At 33.1% G+C, this 21093-nt stretch overlaps 1 protein-coding gene and 1 pseudogene across 1 annotated transcript in view; one reads left to right on the top strand and one right to left on the bottom strand.

Moving 5' to 3' along the window:
* MSR1 (macrophage scavenger receptor 1) overlaps positions 1 to 4460 on the bottom strand; it is a 71260-nt gene extending 66800 nt beyond the window's left edge. The window contains exon 1 of the mRNA XM_011365272.1: positions 4425 to 4460. The gene's annotated coding sequence lies outside the window, so the exon portion shown is untranslated. The remainder of the gene's footprint in view (positions 1 to 4424) is intronic.
* A 2675-nt stretch (positions 4461 to 7135) lies between these two features.
* On the top strand, positions 7136 to 7254 carry LOC111743189 (annotated as a pseudogene).
* The last annotated feature ends 13839 nt before the right edge of the window (positions 7255 to 21093 follow it).

The following is a 21093-nucleotide window of genomic DNA, read 5'->3' as shown; positions in this document are numbered from 1 at the left end:
CAGACCAATCTCACCCCCAGGTAGACCCATATCTGATTGCACAGCAACTCCTGACTTTCTCAGAGCCACTCCTTCCACTCTATCCCCAATTTTTTTATTTCGGTTCATTTTTCTCTACCCCAGCCAGTCATCTTGGCTAGTAGCAGTGGGGTTGGCAATTAAAGGCAGAAACCAAGAGGTATTAAGAAAGAGAAGGAAATGAAAAGAATTGATAAACAATCATCAAAATGTAGCACTTAATAAATAGGAAAAATAATCAAACAAAATATTTTTCACGAAAAAATATGAAGGACATAAACTCGAGAGCACTTAATGGGCAAGTAAAGGAAGAAGAATTAGTATTTAAGATAAGGAAGAACCTGTCCTGCTGTGGTAGAACAAGTCAGGACCATGGAAAAGAAAAAAGAATTTCAAGGCATGCAAAGATGTTCATAACTTGCTACATGAAATTTGAGCTGTTTTAATTGTATAATAGAGACAGAAGCAGATTCTTGAGAGATCAAGAAACAGTAAATGTATAAAAATGAAAGGCCTTGAATGTATACCAGAAATCTGGTCATACTCATGCTTTTCTATTGAGAAGAGATACTGAAGATTTGCATTATGATAGTACATTGAGTAGAGTTTTATTTTTCCCTGCTTATTCTTCTTCATCTCCCAACTCATTAGCATTGGGTTGTGCCAGGTCTCACTTCTTGTCCTCTTTCTATCTTTATGTACTCCCTTGTTGTTCTCACTAGCTTGTCTGATTTAAATACAGTCTGTAAGGCTGATGACTCATATCTGTATCTCCTGCTCAGATCGCTCCCCTTAATTCCAGACCTGTATATGTAACTGCCTAACATCACTACTTGAATTTTCTATACGGCCCAAATCCAGGGGTCTTCTCTATTTCATTCTCCACATCTACTCTATTATCAGATCTTGTTGGTTTGTTTTAAAGCTATGCAGAAACTGACTGCTTCTCATCACCTTCCCTACTACCATCCTAGTTTGAGCTCCTCCATCTTTCTTACCTGAACTAGCTCCATAAATGGTCTCTCTGCTTCATTCTCACTCCTTCTATTTTATTTATTCATTCATTCATTCATTCATTCTCCACACTGCCTCTAGAGTGTTCCTCTTACAAAATAAGTCAGATCATGTCACTCCACTGCTCAAAACCTCTGAACACCTTCCCATCTCATTCAGGTCCTGATTAAAACCATGTTTTCAGACAGACATTTTTTGAGCTTCAAATTTAAAATTACAACCTACTTCTTTCACTTTTTCTACTCCTTCCAGGCTTGATTTTTATTTTTCTTCCAAAACTTATCACTATCTTATTTGAAATAACTTTTCCTTATTTATCTTGTCTGTTGTCTGTCTCCTTCCACCAACAAGTTAGATCCAGGATGCAGGAGTTTTCATCTCTTTGGTTCAATGACCAGAAAGTTTCTGGCACTTAACAGGTGCCCATTACATATATAAATACAATTTAAGAAATTTCATAAGTAAATGGAAGACAACATTTTTTGCAAAATGACTGGGTTTCTTATCTGGTATTATACCTCAGGAAAAGTTTGTATTTCACTAATGTGGAAATTTTAAAAAGCTCTGAGACACAGGGAAAAAAAAGAGGTTTCTCTCAAAAGTGTATAAAAAGAAAAAACAAAAAAAAAAAATCACACCCAATGCTCCCATTTTGCCTCGAAGGCATTCATTAGACTTACTAGATTACTTCAGTTCTTTACTTGAATTATTATTGCAGTTTTTACTAATGTTAAAGAACAGATACATGTGAAGTTTTGATAGTAGCCAGAGAATGATCTGCACAATTCAAATGTGCCTTTAAATGTCATTTACAAAGTTAAGAGAAAAAGTAACTTCACATAAAGTTACAATTCCAAACAAATGTCAATGCACTGACAAGGGACTGTAAAACCTTCTGAGTTTGTATAATCTATTAAAAGTATATTCTCATGAGAAGTGAAACACATCTCTGCAATATCAGCTGTTTATAAAGTATGTGAAAAGTTTACAGAAGTAACAACAGGAAAACCATATGAAAGAATTTCAAAATTTGTTTGGAAATATACCCTTTATGTTTTCCCTGTTTTTATTATAAAAAATTGTGATAATATTAGGACAAATTGGGGTAAATATTGTCTCATTGCTCAAATACAAGAAAAATACTTTCTTTTTTTATATGAAATTTGAGTCTTTGTACCTACATATCCATGTCACATAGTTGATTCATTGTGTACATTATCATTTGGTCTTATACATTCTCCTTAAAATTGTATCAATATTTTTAGATTTAAAATGATGGGCTACATAATAACTCATCAAATATACGTATTTTATTTATGTAACCATTTTCCTATGATGTAATTTTTTTACAATTTTCTCCCTCTTCTTTGGAAGGCAATATTTTGCTAATATAGATGATAAAGTAAATATTTCCACAATTTATTTATTTTCTTTTGAGATGTTTCTTTAGGACTCTTCACCATATGTTAAACTACCAGTAACGGGAAAACTATTTTAAAATTCTTTCTATCTGCTGACACCTTCTTGCCTCACCACTCTTTTAAAAGATCATTCAAATTTACAAAAATTTTAGTCATATGTAAATATGGCAGTTTTAAACCAAATTTACCACTATTCAGTAATAATGCTTATTTTAGAATAATTTAGATTTCAAAAAGAGTTAAATGATACTTAAAGGAGGTTTGTATTTATTTTTTGTTATTAGCGTGGAAGAAATATTTCCATGTAATTATTTCTTTTTCTTCTTGGGTTTTGTTTATTCATATCAATTGTCTATACATCCCCAGAGGATCTTTCTTTATATAGATATGAATAAACTCTTTATATGCAAAATATATTTTATGCACATTCTTCATTCCAAGGCAGATCCCCATTCAGATTTGTCATCAAACTCTTAAGGTTAATTTTGTTTGTAAGATTTGAAGTAAATAATAACTTTGTAACCTTTCTTAATTTATAAAAATAAAAAATTTGATTTTGCATGAACAGTTAAAATGTACATAAAATGAAAATAAAATTAACATATTTGTGAAACCAATAGCTCTACAGTTAAGGAATGTATCCATAAAAGGGATTAAGTAAGAAATGGAAACATCCATATTGTGCCTGAAACTTATGATGCCTATTCTTGGTAGCGAGGGAGAGAGAACAACAATTTTTGAATCTGAAGTCTAGGTTTTACTATTGGCTGTGCCATTTCCTAGCTATATGACCTTTGACAAATAACATATGTGATAGCAGTTTCTTTATATATGTAAAATATGATCACAATATCAATTTAAAGAATGATTATGAGGATTAAAAATAATTCTTATAAATTGACTGGTATACAGGCAACCATCAATAAAAGAATCATCATTATTTTTAAATACCAGTTTTTTAAATATGAACTTATTTTATCTTCACAGCATCTCCATGAGGTATATAGCAGTACTGTCTCCATTTTACAAGGCTAGGAAACCAAGACCTAAAATATTTAATCAGATAATGTTACAGAACTAGGGAACAGGGAAGCTTGGATTTGAAAGTAGGCAATGTACTTCCTGATTATTGGCTCCTAACTACTTCTTAAAACATTTAAAATTAGATTTCTATGACTTTTCCATCACTATTCTCTCATGGCCCCATTCTATGCTGAATAAATCTTACCATTCTTCAAGATGAACCTAAATTCTAACAAATTCATGAAGATTTGTTTAATAGTCCCTTCTTCTTCTGAAGTGATTTTGACCTTTCCTATATTTCCATAGTAGTTATCTATAGCACTTTTACACTACTTAAGATACTCAAATTATATATTTACATATTATTTTATATTATATTAAGACACTCAAATTATATATGTGATTTATATCATGAACTTTCTAAAGACAGTGACTATTTTACTTTTTGTATCTCTTCCTCACATAGTTCAGTGATGTGCATATATAGATGCACAATCAATATTTCCTATACTAGCAAGTAAAGGTAATGAAATGTATTAAGTTAAAACCAAATGTATAATATGAAAATCAAGGAAATTAAACTAATTAAAATATGTTTAATCATATTGTGAATAAAACCAATATTTTTATTTTTTCATCTTTTAAAGCCATTATTTTAAATCAAAATAAGCACAATTATATGCCAAAAATTTATTGTTAGTTTAACCTACAAAATATTTAGTATATTTCATGTGTACCTATGAACATACACATTTTACATTCACAGAAAACCTAACAAAAACAAAATTGTCTATTTTTTAACATTGAAACAACCCAACCAAATTATTAGAAATAGGATTTAAAAATTCTACCACAAAATATTGAATATATCACAGATTCACACAGAAAGTAGACACATACAATCGATAGAAAAAATTTTGGAAAAACATTAAAATAATCATATTTTACCGTTTGTCCTAAAGACGGCTGAACTGATTCATCCACTTCCTTCTCTTTACAGTTGAAACCTAAAATCTTTATTACATAGTATTTCAGCATCTGATACATGAAGAAAGGAAATGACATACTGAGTGTTGAAAATCTTTCTTAACAATGTGTTTCAATAGTACTCTCTCAAGAGCACAAGTCTGCAAAATCTAAATTTGTCTGATAACATTCCTCTTTCCATCTAGAACATTACAAAAGAAAAAGAGAAAAAGAAACGAGGTTATTATAATAAGGTACATAATATGTGACAGATTCCTTTTTCTCTTTTTATAAGATATATATGCCTTCTATATGTTCCCATTATTTATTATCTTCTATTAATCTCATTATCTTATATTGATTCTCATTATCTCTTCTCTTTTACTAAATAAGTTTGAGGAAAAATTCCATGTTTAAGTGATTTGTTTTTCTTAATCTTTTTTCCCATATCTCTTATCTCTAGCTTCAAACACAAAACACGAGGAAACAATATGGATACTTACTAAGTAAAAGTAATAATCTAATAATGCTCACTTCAGCTCTATCTATACTGATGTTAGCATTATCTACAAATCTCTTTTGAGCACCTAATAGTTGTTTATTTCCCCAGAAGTAGAGTGGAGGAAAGGAGTCTCAGGCATGGAGTCAGAGGAAAGAAATGTCCTTCACCTACCACCTTGTCAGAGTTTACACCTCTCATCTCATTTATTTGATCACATTCAACAAATTCCAGTATAATGCACATAAAAAGCATTTTACATACTTTATATTAATGAGCTGAATTTTAGATCTAATTCTTCTGGGGGAAGGTGTTTGGTTTATATTCCACAGGCACTTCTTAGTACTCTAAACAGGGAGGAGTGAGATTTCCTATCATAAATGGCCAAAATAATTTTGCTATGTGCTCAAGCACCAGAGAACACTATTATTTCAGAAAACAATATGCCTGGTAGAAAGAATACAGGAACAGGGTACTGTGTTTGAGAGTCAGAAAGTAACAGTATCACCCAGACATTCTTAAAGATTAACAGTAATGGTCATAGTAACAGAGGCACTGAAGCAGCAGTGAGAGTTATAGCCAAGTAGCTTTAGACAAGAAGATTACTAAGGTGGATGCAGGCTGGACCTGCATGAAAGTTATTAGACCATTTCTTAACCACACTGTTTATCACCAAATTCTTAGTGAAGAGAAACTTAGACTAACATCAGGACTCGCTCTATTTCCTTTATAATTGTTTATATATACATTATATACATATATATATATATATATATATATATATATATATATATATCTTGCAAAATATGGTCTTTTGGGGGTCTTTAAAAAATCTGGAGTTTAAACATCTTTAAATGTGAATACTTTTGTCAACACAACATGATTAGGAAAATCACACTGGGAATAACAAGCTAAGACACCAACTTTCTAAAACTCTATCCTAATGAGGTTTATTTCTGTCAGAGTAGATTATATTTCTAGAATGTCTCTGTAATATTATTATGTATATATCTTTACTTCCACAATGCTAACCACTTCTCTATATGATTACTTCCACATTCTTCAAAAATCTAGTTGTTCATTAAAAAAAAAAAGCCCCCTATCTCTTTGTGTGTGTTTATAAATAACATATAATGTATTATATCACATGATTATCTGTTAGGTCTTACTACATGTAGGATGCTTTACTAAAAATAGAAAGTATATTCAAGTTAATCTAATGAGTAATTGAAAGAACAGAGGAAATGTCTCAGGAGTTGAGACTTTATAGTCATTGTTTCATTTGATTTCACAGTAACTTTGCCAGGTCATTTTCCTGATTAAGAAAATGAGGTTTAGAGATATTAAGTGAATGTGTCAAGATCATGGAGCTATGAGGCATTGGAGCTGGTATGCAAACCCAGTTAAGTCAGATTTCAAAACTTGACAAAATATACATTTTTTTCAATTTAAGATTAGTGTATATATTATCAGAGGTCTCCATCAGAAATGTTATATTGAAAAACAAACCACAAACATGGGCACATTCCAGATCATCTGAATAGTAGTTTTACTATCAGTTACTGCCATGGGAGTCCAATGACTTTATTTTTGTTGCCTACGGACATATGTGTCTAGAATGAAGGCTATTTATGACATTATGCCCAGTGTGCAAATATGTTTCGTAACTCAAATAGAAAAATGAGTTTGAAGAACTGACTTGAGTCTCATAGGGCTTACTGTGGTAAAAGCATGCATGCTGAACTCAAAGGAAGATATATTTACCCTCATTAAGAGATACTTTTGTATGTTTAAAATTGCAACAGGTCATTAATTATAAGCTAATGATACCAAATATTTATGTGATAAATTTACGGATAATGTTTTTTAATATTCTGAACAAAGCAATAACTAGTGATTTAAATACGAATTTTATTAATGCTATAATGAACACATCTATGTGAATAGAAGACATTTATATAACTATCAAAATATAAGTCATTAAAATTGATATCGATATTCTAGCAGAGCTTTTATTTGATGATTATAAATAGAAAAACCTTGATGTTATCAGTAACATTTTATATAATCTTATATAAATAGAAGTTTCCTATAAAAGTATTATTAAAGTTAAAATACAAAAACAAACTAAATATAGTATCAGAACTAAGCAATATCTTCCTTCTATTAAGCCTATCAAAAATGTTTTGGTTCAGTCTATGGCCATGTCACCCTGAACAAGCCGGATTCCGTCTGATCTCAGAAACTAAGCAGGTTCAGGCCTGGTTAGCACTTGGATGGGAAACCACCTAGGAAGACCAGGTGCTGTAGGCTTAAAAAATAAAAAAATAAGGGATTGTAAGCTGACGAGGTCCTTGTAATCTGCAAAGTCAACCAAAGGTTGCCTCACCTAAAAAAAAAAAAAAAGAAAATGTTTTGGTTCACCCGTACAATTTTATATTGATGTTTTTTATTAAACTTTTAGTATTTCTGTAGGATTTTTTAAATTTTCAAATACATCATATTTTGAAAGTTGGTTAGAAATTATAGACCTACAGAATTTAGGTTTAAATTTATGTTTCTGTCTTGACAGAAAATTATAATAAAACAATACATTAACACTCAAGAGAAGTGGAGGGACCGATATGAGTATTTATTTTCCTTTGAGAATCAGTGCACTTTACCAGAATTTTGGTTTCTAAAAGACAGTACATAGAAGACTTCTACTTCCAGCCCCAACATCTGAAGAGCTTGGAAGTCATCATTCACTTCCATATAACAAGAAAAATTAGCCGAACAAACTGAAAAGCAACAATTTTTCTTGGAGCCATTAGAGAATTGGGGTGTCAGAGCAAACTACCACCCAAATCTTTGAGAAGTGACTACAGAGACTCACAGGTAAGGTCAGTTTACCTGGAGCAGAAGCTGCTGACAGAGCATAAACTGGTGAGAACACTTAAATAATCATTTTTGCTGAATTGCTCAAGGCTGAGTGAGGATTAATGTGAAGAGTGGGAGACTCCTGGGGGGCTGCAGTCTTAGGGGGATCCCAAACTTTTGTAGACTTTATCTTCAGAAATCACACCAGGTCCTTACAGTGAAGAGCCAAAAAAAAAAAAAAAAAAAAATCATCACGTGCCTCTGATAGAGGGGAGAAGATGTCATGACTTAAATACAACCAGAGCATTCTCCATAAAAATGTCTTCCTCCCCGGTAAAAAGACTCATCGCACTGAGGCAGCTGAAGGGTAGTTACCCACTTCCAGCTTCAGTCTTGTCCTCCCTAATGGGGGCGGTGAAGAAAAGAGGAACTGTGAAAGTCACAGCCCGGGGACTTGGGCCCACTAAAGGACTGAAATTTAATCCCAAAATTATAGAACATTTCCCCTTCCTCATAGCTTACCACCCCATTAAGAGGGCTCCAGTATGATAACAGTAGATTAGAGCTGACAGGGTTGCAAAGTTGTTTTTTAAAGGAAGTTAGTAGAGAAATTCACATGACAACAGAGGAGACGAAAATAAGGACACTAGAGGAAATTTTCACTTCTGACAGCCACAGCTACAGCAAACATTAAACACAGTCGAACTCCTAGCCAGGTTATCATGAAATCTCACCCTGAGACCTAATTACCTCAGTTCCTATTACCTGATATATCATTTCTCACTTTCAACATGAAATTACAAAGCACACTAAAAGACAGGAAAGTGTACACTAGGCCCTAAAAGTCACACTCCTTGGACAGTTAGGGAAGTGGAGAGGGTAGAGTACACACAAAAGATGAGTCACTAGTTTTCTTGCAAGCTCAGCTGTCTGCCTGAAGCAACACTAACAATTCACCCTTTCCTTGTGATCCATGTCTTACTTAAAAGACACAAAAAATGCCAGTTAAGAAAAAAGTAAATGTGAGCTTATTTTAAGTGATACTTTGAAAACATGACCGCACATTTTACTGAGCTTAGGGAAGTGTGGTTTCAGAGTGAAAGAAACGGAACCATGTAGTTTAAATAAGCTTAAAACTGATAAAAGTGTTAAGCTTGAACAAAATTCATTAAGCGAATTCCTACTCAGAAGTCTTCTGGAATCATTATGGGATGTCAGCCTAGAGGCTCAGGAAGAGAACAGGACTTAAACTATAGCCAAGGGAATTGTAGCAAAGTGGATACCATTTATTTTATGGCAATTTCACATGCTCCATATCATTCTTATAGCAAAACTTCTTCATTTTAAGATGAGAGAACTTAAAGACTCTTCAAAAAACTTATCTAGAGTCACCTGGACAGTGACAGAGTGACAGAGCATGAACTAAAATCTATATTCTATAATGTTCTTTCCACTATGCCACATGGACACTTAGCTTTCATGAACATACACAATTACTTATCTATACTTCTTTATTTTCTCTCATAATGTCTTCAGAAACTACTGCTGATGATTTCCAGGAGTGCTTCCAAATTTCAGATCTGGCTTTTGCTGTTTGATCTGCCTGCAATGGCTTTCAGAGAATAAAGGGCTCTTTCTCTTTTGCCTTCCAAATTTCTTGAGAGCACCGCTATTGATGAACTCTGAACAGAAACCACAAAGGGAAGATGATTCTGATAAATGTTCCTGGCATCTCCTCAAGAGCACAGAAAAGATAGTAAAATCAGGATAGTGGTTTTAAGACATACTGTACACTTAGTCCAGGAACTCAGAAAAGGATACTTACCATCCAGAGAAGTGGAAGTTGAATTGCTGAAAAGAAAGAGAACATTCTGGGTGGAGGAAATAGTACATCCAAATGCCTGAAGAAGGCAAGAACATGAAAAAGCATCAAAGACCAAAGAAAGGCCAATGCAGCTAGGGTAAAAAAAGCAAAAGGTGGCAAGTAAGGTTCCAGATAAGGCTGAGAGTTAGCTAGGAGGCCAAAGGATTGAGAAGATTTTATCTTATAAACAGTGGAAAGACATTAATGATTTTGAAGTAGGATGAAGGAGACCCATTTGGATTTTTAAAGTTGAGTATTTGCAATGCAATGTGGAGAATAAATAGGAGGTGGGAAGTTAGATCGAGGGTAAGTAGACTAGTTAGGAAGTTAATGTACTTGTGTAGGGAAAGGTTGATGGCAGTTTGGACTTGAGTGGTGTCAGTGGTAATGGGAAGAAGTGGATAGAGATATTAAAAAGGAAATTGAATAGGACTTGATGATGGATTTGATGGTGACAGATGGTGGGCTTGACATTTTTTCATTTGCTATGCCAGATCTACTCTCCACTCTCCATCTCTTTCTACCTTCTATTTTCCCCAATAGGTTAACTTTTTTGGACTAAAATAAATGGCTCTCTTGAGCTCTGGCTTTCAATTAGGTCTGGTAAATGGATAGCCCTGCAGGAGATTTGTGAAAGGACAGAGAGTTAATTCTTCACATTAATTGTCTAAGAATGAAATAAATATTTATTGTCTAGAAATGTTAGGTGGCCTCTTAAGGAGCCACTCGATTTATTAGCAGAAAATTTCTGGGTCTGGTAGACAGAAACCTAAGTCTCATTATTATGGGGATTTTAATATCTTACACAGTTCCAGAATTCTGATATTTTTTAAAAATCCACTACATTTTGAGTGATGGGCCCCTTGAGGAACAACCTAGCAACCTAGAGATAGGACTTATGGCAAGAATAATGCTTTTCCCCAGAAAGATATTCATATCCTAATTCCCAGAACACTGTCCTTTCATAGAGCAAAGAGGAATTAAAGTTGTACATGTAATTAAGGTTGCTAATTATCTGACATTAAAATAGGGAGGTTATTTTGTATTATCTGAGTGGGATCAAGGTAATAACCAGGATCCTTAAAAGTAGGAGAGGAAGGTAGCAGGGACTCAGAAAAGTGATGGGCTGATGGAAGAATGCTGGGGGAGATACAAGGTTGCTGGCTTGGCAATGAAGAAAGAAGGCCACAGACTAAAGGCTGTGGGTACCTGCTAGAAGTTAGAAAAAGCTAGGACAGATTTCCCCCTAGAGCATCCAGAAAGTAATGCAGCCCTACCAACACTTGATTTTAGCACAATAAGATCTATTTTGGACATCCAACCTATAGAACTATAAGAAAATAAGTTTGTGTTCTTTTAAGCCACTAAGTTTAATTTGTTATTGCAGTAGTACAAAGCTAATACAGGGATGTCATTCAAAAATACTACACAAGGTTGTTTCAACAATAGAAATTTATTTCTCACAGTTCTGGAGGTTAAAGCCCAAGAAAGAGGGATCGGCAGGCTTGATTTCTCCTGAGGCCTCGTTCCTTGCCTCGCAGTTGGCTGCTCTTTGCTTGTTCTTCACATGATTGTCCCTTGGTCCTCACACTCCCCTGTTGTCTCTTTATGCCTTAAAAATTCCTCTTCTTATAAAGACATCAGTCAGATTGGATTAAGGTCTCCTTTTACCTTAATCACCTTTTTCACAGCCCTGTCTCCAAGTACAGTCATATTCTCAGGTACTAACGCTTAGGATTTTATCATAAATTTGGGAGGAACACGGTTCAGTTGATAGCAAGGACTATATCATAAACCTCCCTTGATGCCATCTCCAGAGGGTCCTGAGGCAATATATCCAGGTGAATTACAGAGCCTTGTGAGACAGGCTCAGAAATTATTCCATTTTTAGTGCTGAACCGTTTTGGCCCAAGTTTATCCAATAATCTGGTTGACAAAATGTCCTTCTCTTGTCAAAGCCAGTCAGTCTCTTCCCCCAGCTACCACATATACAAAGTGATCCTTCCACCGAGATGGAAGTGGCTTCTGAGCTCAACAAGGATGATTGGGATATTACTGCTAATGAGTTTTCAATATGTCAACAGCAAAACTTTTTTATGTGGCTCAACCAGTCATCTGATGGCATGCTGGTTACAATTGACTCAATATTTATTATCCTCATGGAAAACAAAGGCCCAGAGAAGTAACTTCCTTAGCCAAGATCATGAGATTGGTAAATACTGAGTTTGAATTAGAACCCGACTTGTTTGTTAACTGATCATTCTTTGCAACATGTACTATGAATATGGTAATAACGATTGAAGTGGGCCATTGTCTTTTGACTCTTCTTGTCTTTGGTAAATTCCCCACCATCAGTATCTTTTGGGGAGGCATGGTCCATGAGACTGCAGCTCCAGCCCTTCTCTCTTCCTGTCCCTTGATAACTAGAGTTCAGGCTGTGACTTAATCCTGCCTGGATTTTGATTCTTGAGAAAATAAGACAAAAATGGTAGGATAGGTAAGAAATTATTCATAGTGTGGACGAAAAAGGCACCATATACTACATCTGACAAACTCGAGGGAGTATAGCAAGGCGGACCCTACAAACTCAGAGACCAAAATTAACCACACAGGATGGTCTGACCATAAAAATTTTTTAAAGTGGGTCATAGCAGGTAGTCACGACCTAGGCCTGTAGCTTCTTTGACAAAGGTCAAACTTTATCTTAAGTGAGCTTGTCTATTGTCTTTTTGCATCTAAAATAACATACCATTGGAAAATCAGGATAGTCCCCTTTTTCTGGACCCCTCAGGGCACAACCCACCACAGCAGAGTAGAAGACCACAGAGTCCCTCCTTGGTATCTCATTCCCCAAATACCCTCTCTATGTGTTTTAAATGTTAATCATTAACCGTCCTGTGCCAATCAATGTAAAAGAAGTATGCGTTTCTCCATTTTACCTTTTATCCAATACAAGAGATTTCCCCACTTTGCTTTCTCCCACCCCCCTAATCTACCCACCAATGAATTTCATGTCACACTCTCTACATGTCCTCCTCTGATTCTAATGTAGAAAATAAACTGCAAAAACCGCCATTCTCCAGAGCATTTCCTCAATCCATTGAGATTTTGCTTTCCAGCAATTGTCATCAGTATGGCTCAAATAAACTCATTAAAATTCTCTACAATTTTGGGTGTTTCTTACGCTGACAATAGCAATGGTAGGAATGAGTCCAGAGGAAGATTTATTATGAAGACTCCTGTGTTGGTGGTGTTGTGAGCATCATTGTTAAGTGAAAGAGGCTTTGGGCCTGTGTGCTTAACCTTTTTTACTTTTTGCCCTTTTCTCAAGCTGGGTACTGCAGCCTTCACCTGATTGTGAGAGAGACCAGATAGTCTTTCAGTAAATTTCTTTTCTGCTTACATTAACCAGAGTTTTTACTCCTACAGTGGTGATGATACTTGATGTGACCACATAGAAGCTGCTGTTCAGAAACCAGATGGTCTCAAGAATGCTGATTGCTCTTCTCTGGCTAATCACCATCGTTCAGGACTTTTTCTTTCTTGTACAATTCAATTGTTAGGAGTTCAAAGTTTAATAGTTTACACTATTCCAATGGTAACTTTATAAACGGCAGGCTATCTCTGCAGAATCATGGGCAGTCTGCATTAATTCTCTGGTTCTTACAAAATCAGTCACGTTCTATTTCTCTTCATTACATACATAATACAAATATGAAATATGCTTTGTGATCATTAGTAATATTCCATTTAAAAATATTCAATCCTGAATGACTTAGAAGTAAACACCTTAATTTACCAAATCTATGATAAGCAGAGTAGTTAGAACTTTGTTAATTAGGCTCAGATGCCTGACTGGATCTAATGGCGTCCCGCAGCTCTCTGCAGGACAAAGTGTCATCCAAAAAACATCCAACTAAGAACAGTGAATATGATGATAAGGATGAAAGACAATGGCAACTTTTCATCATTAGCCAGTGCGAAAAATACCCCACAAAGTACAAAAAGCAACACCATATTTGAATAATAGTTCAAAGAAGAGGATAATTCAAAAAAATGAAGAAATGGAACTAATGTAAACTGCTCAAAACTGCATTTTTCTTTGTGATATAAATGGCAATTGCAATGCTTATTCTTGAGCCTTTTATAATTTAGATATGAAACAAATTATCCTGAGAAAATTCCTTGCAAGGCAAATGTTTTTTTGAAATTTAAATGCATTCTCTCCCATCCGTCTTAATGCTTACAACAAAGTTATACAGACTTCACATGGCATTGATCTTAAACAAAGGGAACAGTCTTTCTTGGCTGTTTTTACATCCTACGAAAGAGATTTTGTTTGTTTATTCATTTTATTTTGCTTTACTGTGGTAGACACTGGCAAATCAAATATTCCAGCCTGTATCTAAAACCTTTACCCAAAACACTCTATTTCTTACATTTTAAAATATTCACTAGCAGACTAAGGAGAATTGTGAGAAAACTAGTTACTGACATTATTATATTTATGTCTCTAAAAAAACTCCTTGCATCCAAATCACTTTCTACATTCATACAACATAAGAAAAAATGAGCGAGGTGAGACCTCTAATGCTAGAGTATAAACCAGCTAGCAAAAAAAACCACAAAACTGTTCAGTAAAGAAGCATGATGTTATTTAGGAAACACAGTTAGAATCCTCAATGTTTCTCAGGAACTAAATATTTTTATTTTCTTATGATAATCTACTCATTATCATACACAAGATTCTTATTTAAATAGCATGGCACATAAAGTACAGATACTAATACAGGCTGCTGAGACTGAATTCTGCCTCCAGAATTTACTAGCTGTGATAATCAAGCAAGTTATTTTACCTCAGTTTTTCATCAATAAAATAAGAATTTAAAAAATAACCTATTAGAATTGAATTAATTCATATTTGTAAAGGATGCATCGAGTAGTTCTCTACAAGTGTACTGTTAACGGCAAATTGAAATGTTAAAATTTAAAAAATGTAAAACCAACATTGAATCATCTTCATTAATATTACAATGTTTTCTATAAAAACAATCTCTCAGGAAATATTAACCAATTAGCAATTGTTTTTTTACTTTCAGTAACTTATTCTTAATATTGGCATGCTATTTTACCCAGTGAACTCAATTGCAGTTTGTTTTGATGTAAGCTAGATGGGTTGTTACATTTTCTAGTCTCTTATTTTTTCTCTCCCTACAGAATTTTTTTTCCTTGACAATTCAGCCATTAAAATTAATGATTTAACACATAATGATTGGGAAGATTCTTGTTATGTATATCATAGGGACTGATTTGCTTATGAAGTCTAGTATTATAACGTCATGGGGAAAATCACAGATTCTAGAGCCAAGCAAACTGGCTTCAAATTCCAGATCTGCTCTTATTAGGCATGTGACTTTGGGCAGTTAATTTAGCCTCACTGTGCCTCAGTTTTGTTCATCTCTAAAACAAGATTAAAAAGAGAATCATCTTACAAGTTTATTGTGAAAATTAAATGAGTTTATAGTTGTGTTGGAAATATTTGATTTAGAAACAAGGTTGTGAAAAAATGCAATAGTTAAATTTGAAAGAGCTGCTAAGAGAATTCAAGAAAGGAATCGTCAAAATATCAGGAGGAAAATAAAAGATTTCAGAGATGTAATGCTTGCTGCAAAGAAGTCAGATATTGTGATTTTGTAGTGAGCCAAATAACCATAGTTCTGTGATATTCACTGAAAACAAATTCTGGACACATAAAAAAAGAATCCCTTCACAACTTTCTTTAATATGTCATCACCAAAGGATATCTAGTATACGTGAAATAAATCCATTCTGAGTAAAGAAAAAACAGTAAATTATCTTTTTTAAATTACACAATTTGAAAGTAGATTTTAATTAAATGATTCCTTGGTAATAATTTGATACTAAAATTTTAGCTGATGATGAAAATACAAGCTCAGCTAGAACTTGTGAAATTGAAATTCTAATTTGAAAGAGAGAATTTCACTATTAATTTAATTAATAGTGAAATTATTAACAGGATATAAGAAGAAAAGGTTATCATTATTATGAGATTCCATTTGTGTCAAGGTTAAAGCTAGTGAACTATGAGTCTTTCTAAAGAGAATATTCTATTTTAAATTTCTATTGAAACCAATGAGCAAATTTTAATATTAATAAACTAATAGGTAAATGTTTTTGAAAACTTTTCATTTGAATGCAAATTACATCAAAACATATTAAATTTTATGTCATGTCATAAACCAGGTAGTTTAAAATTATGAAAAATATTGTTCATTCTTGTTATATTTTAAAATATAGAAATAAAATCTCATTAAGAAAAAGTATTTTAACAGTTTTAATTATATAGAAATACTTATGATAATAATATTTGTGTACTAATTTTGCAAAGGGCATTTATATATTTTTATAATTTAATTTTTCTGCAATCCATTAATAAACAATATTGATTATATTTTTATTGTCTAAACATAGTAATCCCTAATCTTACTCGGATAAATTGTAAATCTATCTGAAAATTGAAAAACAAACTAAAAACTTGCTGACTTTGAAATTAGGAGTCATAAAGTTAATAGCTGTGTATGCCCCAGTTGACATAATCATTTGTATCATTGTCAGAATAAATATAAAGTTTCTTAAGTCAGAGGTGAATAGTAACCAGATTTGACATGCACACCAATCTAAACATATACATGAATAGGTGAGGAACACAATTAAATCATCCATAAGTAAAGTATCTGTATGATACTGATATTATAAATACAAATTTTCTTTCTTTTCAGATGAGATAGAGAATTGCAATGATTCTGAATTTAGCAGCATGACTATTAATATTGGTTAAGTCATGGAAACTCCAAATTTAGAAGAGAAAAGTGAATACTTTTTTTATAATTCAACATAAAGAAATGGGCCATCTTGTGGTTCGTTATTGTTACCTTTAACTACTCTCAAACATAAACAATCTAGCTATTCTCTAAGTGCAATATCATGCTTTGAGTTTTTATTTAATTCTTTCACAATTTATTAGTGCCTTTGATAACTGGGACAATAGTCTTCAACTTAACTATATTTGCATGTGAGTTACTCTAATTTGGGAATACTATCGATTAATAATTGCAGTGCCATGATTTAAAAAAATCTCATAATTCAAGTGTAAACATTCTAGACACAAATGAGTGAAAGTTTTAAAAAATAATTCTATAATATTTCAGAGGATGGATCTTCATGTTAAAAATGTTGAACAGGCAACATGGAGCACATTTAACATTGGGAAGTTGAAATTGAGAATGAAAGAATTTTCAAGTTAATCCAAGACCAAACACAAGTTCTCTTCCCTTTGCAGACAATCCAATCCTTGGACTTTTAATTTTTTTTTTCATTTTTTTTAGTCGTTGTTGCCTTTATCATTCCTGATTATTCAAAAGAAAAAGTTTAAACATTAGAATGATTTGCTAAAATTCTTATTTATCCATTTCTAATGTTTTTAATTACAGTATATTAAAAAAAGTAATTTTACTAGTTTTCATTTTTCTATATACTTATAGCTTATGGTAAAAGAGTTCTTAATGTTTGGACAAAGTTAATTTTGAAGTTAATGGAATTATTGTAAGTTTTTTTATTATCTAAATTTGCTTATCGTATTTTCAACTGGCATAATTGTTTTCACTGTCCCACACTACCATTCAAAGTGAGAGCTGCCTATACTTGAAGTGGCTGTTTTTCTAAGACAGTAAAATGTTGTTTTACCCAATTGGCAGTCTGTAAATATAGTGAAAACATAGCAGCAATAAAGATATGATAATGACAATTTACATGAAGAAAAATATTATTTGTAGACAATTTCCTTCTGAAATATCAGACTAAATGATAGAAAGAAAACTCTGTTTAAACACACTGTACTGTTTGAACTCTCTCAGCAAGATGATATCATTTTATAAGTTGTGATCTGAAATAATGTGATCAAGAAACTAAATATAAACATATCTTTTTTTAATCAAATAATATATAATTAAATGAATGACACAGATTTAATAATACATTTATTCAAAGGCATGGTAAAGAGTTAGTCATGTGGCAGAGTTCTCAAAAATGATTTAATTGGAATTCTTTGATGTAGTTAAGTTGGTTTGCTTAGTCTGTTTTTACATTGTGAGTTCCTTTTATCTATAAGCAATATCAATATTGACAGTTTCCCATGGTACCGCTATAGCATTTGCTCAACATTTAGCAGATGTGTGCATATAGATTAAAAGACAAAAGTCGGATTTTAATTCCCTAGCTTCTGAAATTGCTTTGCCCCAGCTTGCCTTTATGTCATAGGATTTTTAAGCTCTGATTTTTGCTCAGGTATTAATGTTTTTTCAGGTTTCTCTTTCCTTCTGAGGATTTCTTACACATTGTGCCTACTCTTTAAAAAATTAATTCCTTTGTCATGTAAACATTCAAAGTAGACTCTGAGAGTTCACTCACACGCATCAATTTCTTATTACTTGGTGTGTGCTTGCAAAACTCACAATTTTCTTTCTTTCTGGAAATCTTTAGCTTAACCCTGAAAACTCTGCTTTTCCATTCTTGGAACTATTCTTGGACTTATATTGGAATTTTTAAGTCTATCTTTTATATAATTTTAGTGTTTTCTTTTTTTCATATTTATTTTTTTACATAAGTATGGAATAAATAAGTAAACAAATACATATGGGCTTTATTTGAGATTTTTTTTCACATTTTCTTGTTTATCTTATTTTTATGGATATTATTTTTCCCTTTATCTCTCTGAAGATTTTAAACATCTTCCAGGTAGACATCTAATTAACCCAGTACAACTTATTAAAAAGACATTCCTTTCCCAACAGCACTGCAATGTAACCCATGTCACAATCATTGTATATAGGGGTCAATGTATGGGTCTGCTTCTGGGCAGACCCTCTATGTATGGGTCTGCTTCTGGGCTCTTAATCTGTTTTACTTGTTTTTTTGTCATATTTAAATGTATTGTTAATTATGACATTTTCACTATGTTATTAGCTAATATTTCATTTCCATTTACAATGCAATTTATTTTACATAATAATGAATACAATTTTGTATTTCAGAACACTGAATAATTTTTTTTTTGCAACTTCTCATGTTCGATTAGGTTGCCAAGGATTTTGCCTCATAATTTATTTGAAGAAGAGTTTGTACTTAGACTTGACAATTAAATAATTTTCTTATTATTCTCTTGTTCTTAATTATTTTCAACATACAGTTTGTCCTGCTGGATTCTTTAGAACACTTGACCATTCATTGTGGTTAAAACTAGATATTAGAAACTCTGAATATGTTTAATTAGATATGTTATGCTAATTTCCATACTCTGAAAAGAAAACGATGCTACTACTGCATTAAGAAACTTAGACTTTTATCTCAAGATAACTCCTAAGTGACATGTAACACAAAGACCAGATGAAACTGCCAGGTTTAATATGAATATAAAATTTAATGTAAATTTTAATTTTCTCATTGTTTTTTCTTTTTCTAAGATGAAAAAGAAATAAAACCTCAACTTTTAGTCATGATAGAGTAAGAGGAACTAGATTTCTCCTCCTGCCTGAAATAATAATAAAATTAGATAAAATAAAGGAAAAACATTTCAGACATTGGACACAAGGCTACCCAAGATAATGATTCCTTGATTGCCTCAGCTTATTGTCTGACTGAAGTACAAGTAGAATCATGGGCGGTTTAACCTAAAGCAGAGTCTGTTGTGGAACCTGTAAACTCAGCAGACAGTGTAGGAAATTGAACTGAGGTGGGGAGGGCAGGCAGTTATTAATGCTGCTTATACAATCATCGGATTTGTCACACTGAAACACTTTGGTAAGTAGAGTAGAATCATAATCTTTTCAGCTCATTCAATGTCATTTTCTTCTGGGCACTGCACAGTCATATTTAACAGAGGTAATGATATTCATGAACTGAATCTCCCTAAATTTTGGCAAATGGTGCCACTCATGGTCATGGACTGGGAACAGGAAACATGCTAATTTTCAAATTTAATACTGATTAAATTTCGGAGTCATGAGAAGACAATAAATTGGGATGTCTTACCTCCTCTTTGCCTAATTTTTTATCATTACTGAAGAAAAAAATATGCTCTAATCCTTTCCCTGGAAAGTTTACTAATCAAGTAAAATTTTATAAATTTCTTTCAAGTCTATTCATTGGAATCCAGATATATTTGCTAGGACAGGAGCTAAAAAAGGACAAGCACAAAGTGAAATTTATCTCATGATCCTGAATTCTTTTATAATGGTAATTATTTTTTCCCTCACATCTAATGTAGTACTTTGAAGTGCTCTAATGTGAAAAGAAAATTCCATTATAAAATCTACTTTTAACTTCTTGATGATGATCATTTTATATTCTAAATTAGAATTTGATACAATGGAGACATTCTCTCCATGAGCATCAGTTTCCTCATCTTTAAAACAGAAGTATTAATGATATCAGTCAAGAGTGCTTAGCAGAATGTAGTGAGTCTTTACAAATGTCTGCTTTTTTGTGTGTGTGAGGGAAAGGACGAAGGTCAAGAGAGAAAGCAAGCATTAGTAAACTCATGCATTCTTATCACAAGGAAACTGAGTTAATTCCATTCTAATCTCTAGATTGGAGAGCAAGTTTTCTAAAACTCTCTCCTTGGAATTGTGGCAAGGACTTCAGGGCATGAAATTTCATCAGAATGAATCTTCCTTCTCCTACAGTGACCCCCTAAGGTCCTAGATGTACTTCATAAAGGTCCCCACAGATAACAACATGGGTTGGGGGACTCAGAATTGGTGGCTCCAGAATCTATTTACAAATTATTAACTTCTGAATTACTATGGGGATTTTAGTGAAGCTTCCTTCTTATTCACATCTTGCTCAGAAATGTAATGAAAGAATAAAGCTCTCTTCTTGTGTATTAGTCCAGAGGCTGGCAAAGTCACAGAGAAATATATTTGAGCAATTAAATTCAAGTCTCAGCTGACCTGAAACTCTACCCTTTTCTTGGTAATGAGAATTGTCCTAGACTCACATTTTTAGATATCCTTTGAGGGACACTTGATGGCCAGGCCAGAGAAAAAGCCTTCTTCCACTGGTGTGCCTTATAACTCATCTATCTATAAGTGAGTCCAAAGAATATCTCAAGTTACTCCAGAAAAAATGTGTTACTGCTGTACGAGGCCAGATGAGCACAGAAAGAGGAAGGATAATCAGAAGTAGCATACAAAGAGGATTTTGTCATGCTGCTCCTGAGGATCTCACATTGATTCAGTAACGGTGGCAAGGGACAATCTGGATGGATGAGTTGCAGAGGAAGATTGAGAGTCAAAAACTTGGACCTCTGGCAAGGAAAGTAAGTGCTCTTGAAAGAGATTTACTGACAGATA

Source organism: Pteropus vampyrus, unplaced genomic scaffold (genome assembly GCF_000151845.1).
Source record: "Pteropus vampyrus isolate Shadow unplaced genomic scaffold, Pvam_2.0 Scaffold108, whole genome shotgun sequence".
Taxonomy (NCBI): domain Eukaryota; kingdom Metazoa; phylum Chordata; class Mammalia; order Chiroptera; family Pteropodidae; genus Pteropus; species Pteropus vampyrus.
This window is presented reverse-complemented; position numbering and strand designations above follow the sequence as displayed.